This window comes from Lynx rufus, unplaced genomic scaffold, assembly GCF_022079265.1.
Source record: "Lynx rufus isolate CCGP_SWC_20201006 ecotype Redwood Valley unplaced genomic scaffold, mLynRuf1.p SCAF_9, whole genome shotgun sequence".
Taxonomy (NCBI): domain Eukaryota; kingdom Metazoa; phylum Chordata; class Mammalia; order Carnivora; family Felidae; genus Lynx; species Lynx rufus.
The window spans coordinates 99,388,594-99,404,121 of record NW_025814897.1 but is presented as its reverse complement, the minus strand read 5'-3'; the positions used below and the strand labels follow the sequence as shown (position 1 = coordinate 99,404,121).

The following is a 15,528-nucleotide window of genomic DNA, read 5'->3' as shown; positions in this document are numbered from 1 at the left end:
GCTTGTGGCTCTTCCAGCTGTTATCCAGAGCATTGGATTGCACAAGGGGACTAGTGTCAGTTTAAGGTCCCTGCAGGCCAAACAAATTGGATGCTGAGGCAGCAATACCATGGAGCAGCTTAGCTAAATTCTGTACACTCTTCCTTCAACTTGATCTGAAATAGTGTTTTCACATTATCTGTTATTCACACACTTTATAGCTGAATTCAAGCTAGTAATAAAATAATTACAAAGTACAGGAAAAACACAAGGACAAAGTAGGAAGCAAATTAGCCATGAAGCCAGTAATATAGGGTGTATATTAGATTCCTATGGTTGCTGTAATAAAGTAACTTGAAACAACTGAAATGTATTCTCTTAACAGTTCTGGAGGCCATTAGTCCACCATGTGTCTTACAGGGCTAACATCAGCGTGTCTGCAGGGCTGGTTCCTTCTTCTCTAGGGGAGACTGTTTCCTTGGCTTTTCAGTCTTCTAGAGGCTGTCCTTATTCCTTGGCTTGTGGCCCTTTCCTCCCACTGGTTTTGGCTTTCACACTACTTTTTTCCTCTCCTGTCATCAAACCTTGTCTGCCACTTACAAGTGATTATATTATCCAGGATAATCTCCCCCAACTCAAGATCCTTAACTTAATCCTATCTGCAAAGTTCTTCTTGCCAAATAAAATGACATTCACAGGCTCCAGGCATTAGGACCTGGGTATCTTTGGGTGCCATTATTGAGTTTACCACAGCATGAGAAAGGGTCATGTAAATAAGTAAGAAATAAAAGAGAGGATCCTCACTAATTCTTTGAAAATAAGTTAGAAGGTAACATATCATTCTTCCTCAGAAAGGGTATCTCTCATCACCATAAACACTTAGACTGAGAGAGCAAACCGCGATGGAGGTACTCAGACCTCGTATTGCTTCCGGGATCTACCACTTATTTAATGTTGGGCAAATTACTTATCTGCTATGCTTCAACTCCCTCGTCTTTAAACCAGAGATGGTAATATTTTCTCAAACGGTGGTTGAGAAGATTCAATACTATAATGCATGAAAAGATTTAACACAGTTCCTGACACATTTAAATAATGCCTGTTATAATTATTTTATTATTCATGGAATAGGACGTGCAACCCTCCTGATGCTGATCAGTACACAGTATTTCCAGGGGCCGCTAGTGACCCCTTCTATGTGCATTCTATGTAGCATTCTACATAAGATAATAAGTAAAAAGCTTACTCAAATGTCAATTTTTTTCCCCCAATTTTAAGCACAGTGGATAGGAGTATCTCTAAACTGCATCGCAAACTTCCTTGTCTTACTAAAAAATAATAGTAAATATAGTTACCCTTTGCTTATTAATTCTGACTCAACATTATGAATATGGCTTATTGTCCTGGAACATAATAGAAAGATATCCTCAAGGAGCAAAATGATTCATAAAATCATTTATTTGACTGCTACATGGTAACTGACCTTCAAATACCATTTTTATTTATTTTTTATTTTTTATTTTTTTAGTATGAAATTTATTGTCAAATCGGTTTCCATACAACACCCAGTGCTTGCACTGCACAAACACCCAACACTGTGCTTCTGTAGATCAAATACCGTTTTTAATTTGGATTTTCTCTTCACCGCTTGGGTCTCTAGTGACTCTCTTTTCTGATAACACTTATCACGACTGTCAGTGTGTGGCTGTGATAATGTGATTTATAAAATATATATATTTGGTCATTGGGATGACCACAATATATATCTCATATGTATTTGGTCTTCATGCACAGTTCCTGGTTCACAGCTCCCAAAACACTTGGAATTTCCTAAGTGTTCAGAGTGATCAAGGTGTCTTTTGTTATGTGAATGAGTGACTTTTGAAAGCACCTAAGGATGTGGCTGCCAGAACCAACCTTGGGATTAGAGGGTTGGAACTTTCAGTCCCATCCCCCTACTGCCAGGGAAGAGAGATGGGCTGGAGATTGAGCTCCACCTCCAGAAGCCAATGATTTGATCAACCACACCTATGTAATAAAGCCTTCATAAAAACACAAAAGGGTGGGGTTCTGAGAGCTTCTGGGTTGGGGAATATGGGGAGCTTCGGGGAGAGTGGTGCAACTGGAGAGGGCAGGCAAGCCCAGCGCCCTTTCCCCATACCTTGCCTTATGCGTCCTTTTATCTGCTTCTGAGTTAAATCCTTTCAGAATAAACTGGTAATCCAGTAAGTAGAATGTTTCTCTGAGTTCTGTGAGCTGCCCTAGCAAGTTACTCTCAAACCTGAGGAGGAAGTACTGGGAACCTCTGATATATATAGTTAATTGGTCAAAAATACAGGTTAACAGCCTGGGCTTGTGACTGGCATCTGAAGTAAGGAGGTGAGGGGCAGTCTTGTAGGCCAGAACCCTTACTCTGTGGAATCTGATGCTATTTCCAGGTTGATAGTGTCAGAATTTAGGTGAATTAAGATGAATTCTTGGACACCTTGCTGGTGTTGTGTGGGAAGCCCCCACCCTCCATGTCTGAAATCGGTTCTAGGAACTTAATTGAGTGGCTAAGGCTAGCAACACTTTAGACTATTCTCACTACTTTTTATCTGCAGCTGATGACCTAATCAGTATTTGAAGATTATGCATTTATAAAAGGTTCCCTGGGAAACGCTTAAGAGACTTCCTGCCCTGCCTACTAAGACACATATAAACCCTGTAAACACTAGCTCTTCAGGGTCCATTTTTACTTACTTTCAAATTAGGGACTATATTTTGAACACCTTAGTAGTTTGACCGCTACGTTGTTAAGATATTAAAGAGTTCAACCACGTCAGTCACTAGCCTGAGGATCTGTCTAATGTTTAATGCAAATCAAAAGACTAGAAAATTAATCGGCTTAAGGTGTGAAAATATCTTCACTTTAATGATCGTATCTTATCAAAATGACCCAGTAATTGCTCTGTCTACCTGAAGTTACAGAGTTCTCATGTTTTTGTTTACAGTGAACATCAGACAATCCTTAAGGCTACTGACGGACATTCTGTACCCATATAGATACAAATGTATACGTAAACAGAGGAAATCTAGATTACCCAGTGATTTAGCCATATGAATTCTGGCTTCTACATTTTTTTTTTTTTTTTTTTTACGTTTATTTATTTTTGGGACAGAGAGAGACAGAGCATGAACGGGGGAGGGGCAGAGAGAGAGGGAGACACAGAATCGGAACCAGGCTCCAGGCTCTGAGCCATCAGCCCAGAGCCCGACGTGGGGCTCGAACTCACGCACCACGAGATCGTGACCTGGCTGAAGTCGGACGCTTAACCGACTGCGCCACCCAGGCGCCCCAAATTCTGGCTTCTACATTTTTACTGTCAACATTAACGCTCCTGCTTAATTGAGCCCTTTGTTGATAAAATACTTTTTGTGTTTGTTGGTTTATTTCTCCCCCAAATTGCTTCTTGCCCTCAGGGAAGGTGTGTGAACTAACAAGTCTTATCTTTGCTGTAGACTGGGGCCTCTCTGTCAGTCTTAGCTGTGGCCCATTTTTTGTTTTTTTTTATGTTTATTTTTGACACACACACACACACACACACACACACACACACACACAGTGTGAGTGGGGGAGGGGCAGAAAGCAAGAGGGAGACACAGAATCTGAAGTAGGCTCCAGGCTCTGAGCTGTCAGCACTGAGCCCAATGTGGGGCTCAAACTCACGAACTGTGAGATCATGAGGCTAGCAGAAGTTGGACGCTTAACCAACTGAGCTACCCAGGCGCCCCAGCTGTGGCCCATTTTTAAGTGGAAAGGAGACCAGAACCCTCAGACTGACAAGTTGCTATAGTACACAATTAAAATTCAATGAATTCTCAGCTGAGCCATACCTATATTTAAGTATAAGTATAAAATTCTTAATAAAACCAACAAAATCAATTTTGGGGTGAACTGTCATTCAAATTATTCATGTCACTGGTATTTGCAGGATGACAAGACATTTTAGGTACACCTATTAAGTGTTACTAAAATGTATTTTTATCAGTACTGTTCTTCATGCAACATAGTCCATTCATGTTAGCTTACAAAACAGATGTAATGAATATAGTGATACATGGTGCTTCTTTCTCTGTATTTGCCAGGAATCTGAAGAATCATGAGATTTTCTTGTCCTGCCCACAATGGCTTTAAAGAGCACATGTATTAGGTGTATACCAATAACAGTATAATAATAGGTGCCATATATGGGGTACCTACTAAGAGTTAAGCACTATATAGAGTGCTTTTTATATTGTGGTGGTTTTCAGATACATCTACAAAATCTTTTGAAGGTGGATCCCAATTCTTTTCCCCTTGAGTATGGGCTAAACTTACTGATTCATTTCTAATGAATAGAATAGAATGAAAGTGACAGTGTGTGACTTCAGAGACTAGTTCATAAAAGGCACTGTGGCATCCTGCTTGCTCTCTCTGAGATCACTTTTTCTGGGGAAGTCACTGCCATAATCATGAGGAACATGTGAACTGTTGAGGCCTCCTGCCAACAGTGATATAAGTGAGCAAGCCTTCAGATGGCTGCAGCCCCAACCTAAATCTTGATTTCAGTCTTACGAGGGAGAACCATCCAAGCAAGTTGATTCTGCATTCCTGATGCTTAGAAACTGTGTGAAATAATAAATGTTTATTGTTTTAAGCCTCTAAGGTTTGGGGTAAATGTATCACATAGCAATAGATAACTAATACATACACACACACACACACACACACACACACATTTTATTCTCACAACTACCAGGAGACGAGTGGTATTATGAGGAAACAAAGGCTCAGGTGGTTACTTAACTTACTCAAGGCCACACAGCTAGTGGTTGCGGACCCATGATACTACGTCCATATTTGCTACACTATATTATACTATTTCTTTTCAGATCCTGTTTCTTTTAGGCAGCTTCCTTAGCTATCCCTCCCAACTCTGATTAGCTTGCCATCAATGTTCTCATTCAAATAATGGATTAAGAAAGAAAAAGAAAGGCTAAGGACAGAGCCCAGAATTCTACTTCTGGAGATATCCCTTTAGCATGATCTGAACCCATTAATTAGCACATTTTTGGTATGATTTTCAACCACTTATTTATTACCCATCCTCTATTCCTTCTGCGTATTCATAAGGATATCATGGAGAGGGTGCCAAGGTCCTGCTGAGATTCAACTAAACTAAACAAATATAATGAATATAGCCATGCTAAGTATAGTTTTCTCCAGATTTACCAGTCTTGTAATCCCTTAACAAAGGAAGAAGTTTGCACTGGCTGTGTCATTCCCTCCTCCTTCAATGTTACTGCCATTAACATCATGTACCATCGCTCCTGTCACTTCACAGTTATCACTGATTTTGAGAAATAAATAACCATTTTAGACATATTATTTGATTTAAACCTCAGGACTACCCTATGAAATAGGTTGTTCTCTTATTATTTCTATTTCACCAATTGGGAAATGTGGCTTATAGAGATTCAGTAACTTGCCCAATGTCATTTTACTAAGAGGTGACAGAGCTGGGGTTGAAACCAGGTCTTCTTACCCACCAAGCATGGGCTCTCTTGCTTTCCTTTTCCCTCTTCTCTTCTCCCCTCCGTCCCCACATCCTCCCCCCTAACTTCTTCTTCAATAAACTCTGATAGACTTACAGTTAACACAACTTCCTTTTCTGAATAGGTATAGATATTGATTCTTTTTAATAAATAGTTGAAGAATATCACCCAAGATAGATGTCAAGGTCACTAGCCTTCAGTCTGCTGAAATGACCTTCTGAATATTGGGTCCCTGCCTCTACATTTGGAACTTCTCTCCCCTTCCCTCCCCATTATGGGCACAATTTCCTCTTTCTTTCTTTCTTTCTTTCTTTCTTTCTTTCTTTCTTTCTTTCTTTCAAGTTTACTTATTTTGAGAGAGAGTGAAAGCATGAGGGAGGGAGGGGCAGAGAGAAAGGGAGAGAGAATCCCAAGCAGGCTCCATCCTGTCAGCACAGAGCCCAACACAGGGCTTGCTCCCATTAACCATGAGATCATGACCTGAGCCGAAATTAAGAGTCAGATGCTCAACTGACTGAGCCACCCAGGTACCCTCACAATTTCCACTTTCTAAACACTGCCGGCAGTGGTTCAGTCAGCTTATCTACTAGGCCTCGGTACCTTGGAATATAAATTAGATCCAGAAACTTAAGTTCATTTAAAGCAGTTAGGTGATCTCTTATAATCTCAGTTATGTTTGATTTTATTCCCTGGAACTACTGTTCATTTTATCTTTTCCAGTCCAAAGAGCACCCTCTTTAACTGAGAAGAATAAATGAAAATAGGAGGTGAATTTTCTTTTCTTTTCTTTCATTTACTAATACAATACCATCCATCTAGGGTTCATTGTTCTTTTTGCTGCAATGTATTTTTTTTAATAAGGAAGACTTTTATATATGCACCCCTATGTTTATTGCAGCATTATTTATAATAGCCAAGATGTGCCAACTCAAGTGTCTATCAATAAATGCATGGATAAAGAAGATGTGGTATATGTGTGTGTGTGTGCATATATGTGTACCATATATATATATATATATATGAGATGGAATATTATATAACCATAAAAAGGATGGGGTCTTGCCTTTTGTGACAACATAGATGGACCTAGAGGGCATTATGCTAAGTGAAGTAAGTCAGACTGAGAAAGACAAATACCATGTAATTTCACTCATATGTACAATCTAAAAAAAAATTAATACACAAACAAAAGGCATAATCAGATCTATAAATACAGAAAATAAATTGATGGCTGCCAGAGGGGAGGAAGGTATGGATATGGGAAAAATGGGTGAAGGGGAGTAGGAAATATAGGCTTCCAGTTATGGAATGAATACATCATAGGAATAAAAGGTACATCATAAAATATAATCACTTTTATTATAATACTTGTATGGTGACAGATGGTAACTACTTGTGGTGTGCACAGCAAAACATACAGAGATGTTGAATTACTCTGTTGTACACCTGAAACTAATGTAACATTGTGCATCCATTATGCTCAAATAAAAAATTAAAATAAAAAAATTAAAAGGAAAACTTTTTATATTGTCTTCAGTATTTTGCCACAATTCTCAGTTTTCCTAGTCTCTTACTTTCCCTTTAATTTAATGCAATTCAGTAAGTATTCATTTATATATACCATGAACCAGGCACTTGGCTAGATGCTAGGAACATAGAGTAAGCAAGATAGATAAATGCTTTCCTGGAACTTACAGTCTAAGCACAAGCTGGGGAGGGACAGAGAAAGGGGGACAGAGGATCCAAAGTGGGGTCTTTGCTGACAGCAGACAGCCTGATGCAGAACTCGAACTCACAAACCGCGAGATCATGACGTGAGCCAAAGTCAGATGCTTAACCGACTTAGCCACCCAGGTGCCCCAAGAAAAGTAGAATTTAAGCAAATAATTATATGTATGAGAAATGTTAGGAAAAGAGCTTACAAGAAGCAGATTGAACCTAACTTAAAAGTTCAAGTCTTCTTAGAAAAAGAGACACTTAAAAAAAATTACCAATCTTATATAAACCCTTTCAGAAAAGATAGGAGGAAATACTTCCAAACGCATTTTATGAGTTTAATCACAATGTTTTTATGATTAATGATTTAATGTCAGAATAATCCTGACACTCAGAACAGACAGGATATTACAAGAAAAGAAAACCGTAGCCATATACCTCATTGGATAGATGCGAAAGTCATTAATAAAATGTTAAAGAAATCCAATGATATGTGAAAATGATAATAAATCACGACTAAGGTGGATTTATCCACATGAACATCAGAAAGGGGAAAAACCATATGTCACTCAATACATTCAGAAAAATAAAAAATTGAATACCCATTCACAATAAAAATTCTCACCAAACTAAGAATAAAAGTAAATTTCCTCAACCGACTAAAGGGCATCCATGAAAAACCTCATATTTAATTCATATTTAATTCTAAAGACTGAAAACTTTCTGGCCAAATCAATGTTATCTGCTCTTACCACTTCTATTTAATATTGTAATGAGGTCCTACTCTGTGCAATAAAGAAAGAAAAAAGAAAGACATTTACCAAGATTGTAAAGGAAGAAGTAAAACTGCCTCTATTTGCATGTGACATGATTTTGCTGTAGAAAATCCTAAGAAATCTACAAAGAAACTATGAGAACTAATAAGTGAATTTACCAAAGTCACAGGATATAATGTACAAAAGGCAATTATATATATGTAATTTTTTTTTTTTTTAAGTAGGCTTCACGTTCAGCACAGAGCCCAGTGCGGGGCTTGAACTCATGACCCTGAGCTCAAGACCTTGGCTGAGATCAAGAGTCAGATGCTTAACTGACTGAGCCACCCAGGTGCCCCTATATTTCTATATTCTTAAAATGGAAAACCGGTAAAGAAAATAACTTTAAAAAATAATACTATTGGGGCACCTGGGTGGCTCAGTCGATTAAGCGTCCGACTCTTGATTTCAGCTCAGGTCATGATCTCACAGTTTGTGAGTTCAAGCTCCGCATCAGGCTCTGTACTGACAGTGTGAAATCTGCTTGGGATTCTCTCTCTCCCTCTCTCTCTGCCCCTCCCGTCACTGGTGCTCTCTTGCTTTCTCAAAATAAATAAATAAACTTAAAAAAAATACTATTTATAATGGGAGAACAAAACAAAATATTTAGGAATAACTTTAACAAAATGTGTAAGATCTGTATATTAAATGCTGTAATGCATTGCTGAAAGAAATGTAAGAAGATCTAAGGAAAAATGTACTATGTCCATGGATTGGAAGATTCAATACTGTGAAGTTGACAATTCACCCCGAATTGATCTACAGAGTCTTCAAATCTCAATCAAATTCTTGTCAGGCTTTATTTACTTTTCTTTCTTTCTTTCTTTTTTTTTTTTTTTTGTAGAAATTGACGAGTTTATTCTAAAAGTTATATAGAAATGCAAGGGAGGGGCGCCTGGGTGGCGCAGTCGGTTAAGCGTCCGACTTCAGCCAGGTCACGATCTCGCGGTCCGTGAGTTCGAGCCCCGCGTCAGGCTCTGGGCTGATGGCTCAGAGCCTGGAGCCTGTTTCCAATTCTGTGTCTCCCTCTCTCTCTGCCCCTCCCCCGTTCATGCTCTGTCTCTCTCTGTCCCAAAAATAAATAAACGTTGAAAAAAAAAATTTAAAAAAGAAATGCAAGGGACCTCTAATGACCAAAATAATCTAGAAAAAGGCAAAGTTGAGGTATGTACACTACCTTATTATAAAGCTAAACTAATCAAGACTAAAGTTTAACAAATATATCAATAGAACAGAATAGAAAATCTAGAAACACACCCACACATATATAGTCAATTGTTTTTGTTTTTTGTTGTTGTTTTTTTTTTTTTAACAAAGGAACCAAAACAATTGAGTGGGAAAAGTGAAGTCTTTTCAACAAATAGTGTTGGAATAAACAACTAGCTATCCAGATGGTACAAAAAAGGATCTTGACCTCAACCTCAAACCACCCACAAAAATTGATTCAAGATGGATTATAGACCAAATATAAAAGCTAGATTTCTGATGCTTTTAGATGAAAATGAAGGGTAATACTGTCACAAACTTAGGGTAGCAAAGGTTTTTTTAACACTGGACCCAGAAGTCATTAATCATAAAAGAAAAAATTGATCAAATGTGGACTTTAAAAACTTCTGCTCAATGAGAGCACCATTAAGGAAATAAACAAGCCAAAGAAAGGTAGCAATATTTGCAATAAGCATATCTGACTTACAACCAGACTGGTTACAAGGAACTCCTACTACACAATAATTAAAACAACCCACCCAAAACTGAGCAAAAGATTTCAAGAGGCACTTCACAAAGAAAATGGCTAATAAGCAATAAAAAACTGTTCAGTGTCACTAATCATCAGGGAAATGCAAATTAAAACCACAATGAGACACCACTTCATATTCACTAGAAAGGCTAAAATGAAAAGTCTGTATTTGCTTTGGCAACACATATATTAAAATTGGGACAATACGGAGATTTGCATGGCCCCTGTGCAAGTATGACATGCAAATTTGTGAAGTATTCCATATTTAAAAAAAATAACCTTATTGTGATAATCATTTCACAATATATACATATATCAAATCATTACATTGTATATTTTAAACTTATACAATGTCATCTGTCAATTATATCTCAACAAATTATATCTCAATAAATAAGCTAGGGGGGAAAAGAAGACTGACAACACCAAATGTTAGCAAGGATATGAAACAACTGGGATTTTTCAGACATTGCTGGTAGATATGTAAAACAGTACAATCACTTTGGAAAAAGTCTGCCAGCAAATATCCCTTAGATATTTACCCAAGAGAAATAAAAACATATGTCCATGAAGTTAAGCATCCTTTCATGAAAAAACTCGGAACAAACTAGGTATAGAACAACGTACTTCAACAAAATAAAGGCCATTTGTGGCCCACAGCTAACATAATAGTGAAAGACTAAAGGCTCTCCCTCTAAGACCATGAACAAGATCACTCCTTTCCAACATAGTACTGGAAGTCCTAGCCAGAGAAATTAGGGAATAAAAAAGAAATGGAAGCCATCCAAATTGGAAAGGAAGAAGTAAGGGGCGCCTGGTGGCTCAGTCAGCTAGGTGTCCGACTTCAGCTCAGGTCATGATCTTGTGGTTTCTGGGTTCGAGCCCCATGTCAGGCTCTGTGCTGACAGCTCAGAACCTGGAGCTGCTTCAGATTCTGTGTCTCCCTCTCTCTCTGCCCCTCCCACACTGTGTTCTGTCTCACTCTGGAAGATAAATAAACATTAAAAAAAAATTTTTTTTTAAAAGAAGTAAAATTGTCTCTGTAGATGATATAACTTTATGTAGAAAATCTTTAAAAAATCCATCCAGGGACAGCTGGGTGGTGTAGTCAGTTGAGAATCCGACTCGATTTTGGCTCAGGTCATGATCCCAGGGTCATGGGATTGAGCCCTTCGTCAGGCTCTGCACTGAGCGTGGAGCCTGACTGGGACTCTGTCTCTCTCTCTCCCTCTGCCCTTCTCTCTAGCTCGTGTGTGCTCTCTCTCTTTCTAAAAAAAAAAAAAAAAAAAAAAAACAAATCCATCCCAAAACTGATAGAACTAAAAAATCAATCCAGTTAAGTTGCAGGACACAAAATCAGCATACAAAAATCAGTTGCATTTTTGTACACTAACAACAAGTTATCTGAAAAAGAAATAAAGAAGACAATCCCATTTACAATAGTATCAAAAACAATAAAATGCTTAGGAATAAATGCAATCAAAGAGGTGAAAAATCTGTACACTGAGAACTCAGACTTTGGTGAAAAACACTGAAGAAGACACAAACAAATGCAAAGATATCCGTGTTCATGAATTGGAAGAATTAACGTTAAAACGCTCCTACTCCTCAAAGCTATCTATAGATTCAATGTAATCCCTATCAAAATTCCAATGGCATATGTCATAGTGGTGGAAAAAAATCCTAAAATTCATAAGAAACCACAAAAGACCCTGAAGAGCTACATCAATCCTAAGAAAGAAGCAGAGCAGGAGGCATCATACTTTCTGATTTCAAACTATATTACAAAGCTAATATAATCAAAACAGTATGGTACTGGCACAAAAACAGATACACAGACCAATGGAACAGAATCAAGAGCATAAAAATAAATCCACACATATACAGTGAACTAACTTTGACAAGGGAGCCAAGAATGCTCAATGGGGAAAGGATAGTCTCTTCAATAAATGGTGCCAATGCCAGGAAAACAAGCTATTCATATGCAAAAGAATGAAATTGGACCCGTATCTTACACCACTCACAAAAATTAACTTGAAATGGATTAAAGACTTAAATAGAAGATCTGAAAACTGTAAAACCCCTAGAAGAAAACATAGGGGAAAAGCTCCTTGACATTGGTCTTGGCAATGATTTTTTGGATGTGATACCACAATGCAAGCAACAAAGGCAAAAAGTAAGTAAGTGGGACTGCATCAAATACAAAAGCCTCTGCACAGCAAAATAAACAGTCAGCAAAATGAAAAGGTAACTACAGAATGAGAGAAAAGATTTGCAAACCATATATCTGATAAGTCATCAATATCCAAAATACATAAGGAACTCATACAACTCAATAGCAAAACCCCCAAATAATCCAATTAAAAAATGGGCAGAGAACCTGAATAGACATTTTCCGAAAGAAGACATATTAATGACCAACATATACATAAGATGCTTGTGTTAAGGGGAATGTAAATTGGTACAGCCATTCTGGGAAACAGTATGAAGTTTCTCAAAATGTTAAAAATAGAACTATCATATGATCCAGCAACCTCATATCTGGGTATAATATCCATAGGAAATGAAATAACTATCCCAAAGACATATCTGCACTCTCATGTTCATTCAGCATTCTTCACTATAGTCAAGACATGGAACAACCTAAGTGTTGACGTACAAATGGATTAAAAAAATGTGGTATATGTATATAGTGGAATACAATTCAGCCATAAAAGAGAAGGAAATCCTGCCTTCTGCAGTAACATGGATGGATCTTGAAGGCATTATGCTAAGTGAAATAAGTCAGACAGAGGAAAACAAATGCTATATGATCTCAAATTATATATGGAACCTTAGGGGTACCTGTGTGGCTCAGTCAGTTGAGCATCTGACCCTCGATTTTGGTTCAGGTGGTGATCCTCAGGTTGTGGGACTGGGCCCTGCATCAGGCTCAATATTGAGCATGGAGCCTCCTTGGGATTCTCTCTCTCTGTCTGTCTGTCTGTCTGTCTGTCTCTCTCTCTCCCATTCTCTGCCCCTCTCCCCCACTCACACTCACTCTCTCTAAAATAAAAAAATTATATATGGAATCTAAAAAAGACAAACTAATTGAAATAGTAGAATGGTGGTTGCCAGGAACTGTGGGGTGGGAGAAATGGGGAGATATGAATCAAAGGGTATAAACTTCTAGTTATAAGATCAACAAATTCTGGGGATGTAACATATAGCATAATGACTATACTTATGAATACTGTATTATATACTTGAAAGTTGCTAAGAAAGCAAATCTCAAATGTTTTCACCACCCAAAACAACAACAACAACAAACCCACAAAAAAACCAGGTGCTTATGTGAGGTGATGTAGGTGTTAACTAACCTTATTGTGGTGATCATTTTGCAGTATATATATATATATATATATATATGTATCAAATCATCGCTTTGTATACCTCAAACTTACAATGTTATATGTCAATTATATCACCATAAAGCTGGGAAAAGATATGTGCACAAAAAGACTTGTAGACAAATGTTCATAGAAGCTTTATTGATAGTAGCCAAACACTAGATAATTCACCTGTCCATTAACAGGTGAACAAAAACTAAACTGTGTTATATTCATATCATGGAATACTACTCAGCAATAAAAAGAAACAAATGTGTTGATACATACCACAATGTAGATGAATATTTCTCCAAAGAAGTTGTACAAATGACCAATATGCACGTGAAAAGATGCTCTACGTCATTAGTTATGAGAGAAACATAAATCAAAAGCACAATGAGATACTACTTCATACCCATTAGGATGCTTATGATAAAAAAGACAGATGATATCAAGTGTTGGCAAGAATGTGGAGAAGCCATAATTCATACCTTGCTGGTGGGAATGTAAAATGATGCAGCTACTTTGGAAAACAGTCAAGAAGTTCCTCAAAAAGTTACACCAAGAATCACCATATGACCAAGCATTCCACTCCTAGGCATGTACCCAAGGGAAATGAAAGCATATGTTCACACAAAAGCTTGAATGCAGATATTCATAGCAGCATTATTCATAATAGCCAAAAAGAAGAAACAACTCAGATATCTGTCCATAGATGAGTAGATAAACAAATGTGGTACATCCATACAATGGAATATTATTTGGTCATAAAAAGGAATGAGGCATGCATATACACTATAGAATGGATGAACCTTGAAAATATTATTTTAAGTGAAAGAAACCAGACACAGGGGCCCACATATTGTATGATTCCATTTATATGAAATTCTCAGAATAGGCAAATCCAAAGAGACAGAAAGTAAATTAGTGGTTGCCTGGGGCTAGGAGTGGGTAGGTGGGGGAAAAGTAGTAAGTAATTAGTAATTAGAGTTACTGCTAATTAGGTATGGGGTTTTGTGGGGGAATGGGGGGAATTGGTGATGAAAATACTCTAAAACTGATTGTGGTGATGGTTGTACAACTGTATATGAATATACTAAAAGCCACTGAATTGTACACCTTATTGATTTTTTTTTTTAGATTTTTTTAAAAAAGTTTATTTTTGACAGAAAACACATATGAGAGGGGAGGGGCAGAGGGAGAGAGGGAGAGAGAAGATCTGAAGCAGGCTCTGCATCAACAGCAGCCTGATGCGGGGCTCGAACTCACAAACCATGAGACCATGACCTGAGCCAAAGTCAGATGCTTAACCAACTGAACCACCAGGCGCCCCAGTATTTTTATAATTGATTTTTAGGAACTCTGTATGTAAGGAAATTGGCCCTTCATCTGTAATATAAGTTGCAAATATCTCTCCATGTTTGTTGTTAATTTTTTGTTTTTATTTATAGGGTTATTTTGGTCAAGCCAATTTTTCATTCTTTTTTATCTAATGAAATACATCAATAGTTTCTTTTATGGCTTCCAGCATTTTTTTTTTTTTTTTGCCATTCATATTTAGAAAGCCTTTACTCTCTGTGAGATTATAAAAACATTTTCCTGTGGTTTCTTTGAGTATATTTATGGTTTCAATTTTTACATTGAAATTTTTGATCCATCTGGAATTTATTTTTATATAAAGTATAAGGAAGAAATCCAACTTAATTTTTTTTAAAGATTGCTACTAGTTGAGCTCATTGATTTCACATGCCCTCCCTACCCCAACATAGGTTAATTCCACTTTCACATTTGGGTCAATTTCTGGGCTTCTCGATACTGGTCCAGTGATTTTTACTTATCTATTCCTGTGCCAACAATGAATGTTTGTATAGCATAGTGATGAAGAGCATGTATACTGGAGACAACTTCCCGAGTTTAAATTCAACCTCTGCCACTTACTGGCTCTGTGAGTCTGAGCAAGTTCATTGCAATGGGCTGTTGTGAGGATTAAAGGAATTATTTTATCTAAAGGACTTAGATAAAGGAGCACTGACAGTTTTATGATTTTTAAGTCTTCCTTTCCAAGAACATAGTATGCCTTTCCATATGCCCAAGTGTTTTTTTTTGGTTCTTCAGTAGTGGTTTTTTAAAAATATTTTTTAAATTTTTATTTATTTTTGAGAGAGACAGAGAGCATGAGTGAGGGAGGGGCAGAGAGAGAGGGAGACACAGAATCTGAAGCAGGCTCCAGGCTGTCAGCACAGAGCCCAGCGTGGGGCCCGAAATCATGAACTGTGAGACTGTGACCTGAGCTGAAGTCAGATGCTTAACCAACTGAGCCACCCAGGCACCCCTC

At 37.6% G+C, this 15,528-nt stretch overlaps 1 protein-coding gene and 1 non-coding gene across 4 annotated transcripts in view; one reads left to right on the top strand and one right to left on the bottom strand.

Moving 5' to 3' along the window:
- The window catches only part of CSTPP1 (centriolar satellite-associated tubulin polyglutamylase complex regulator 1), a 197,779-nt gene that overhangs the window by 67,425 nt on the left and 114,826 nt on the right, over positions 1–15,528 (bottom strand). The gene's annotated exons all lie outside the window — the stretch shown is intronic.
- Positions 9,991–10,094, top strand: LOC124506529 (U6 spliceosomal RNA). Its single transcript, XR_006960788.1, has one exon. It is a non-coding gene; the product is annotated as a U6 spliceosomal RNA (small nuclear RNA).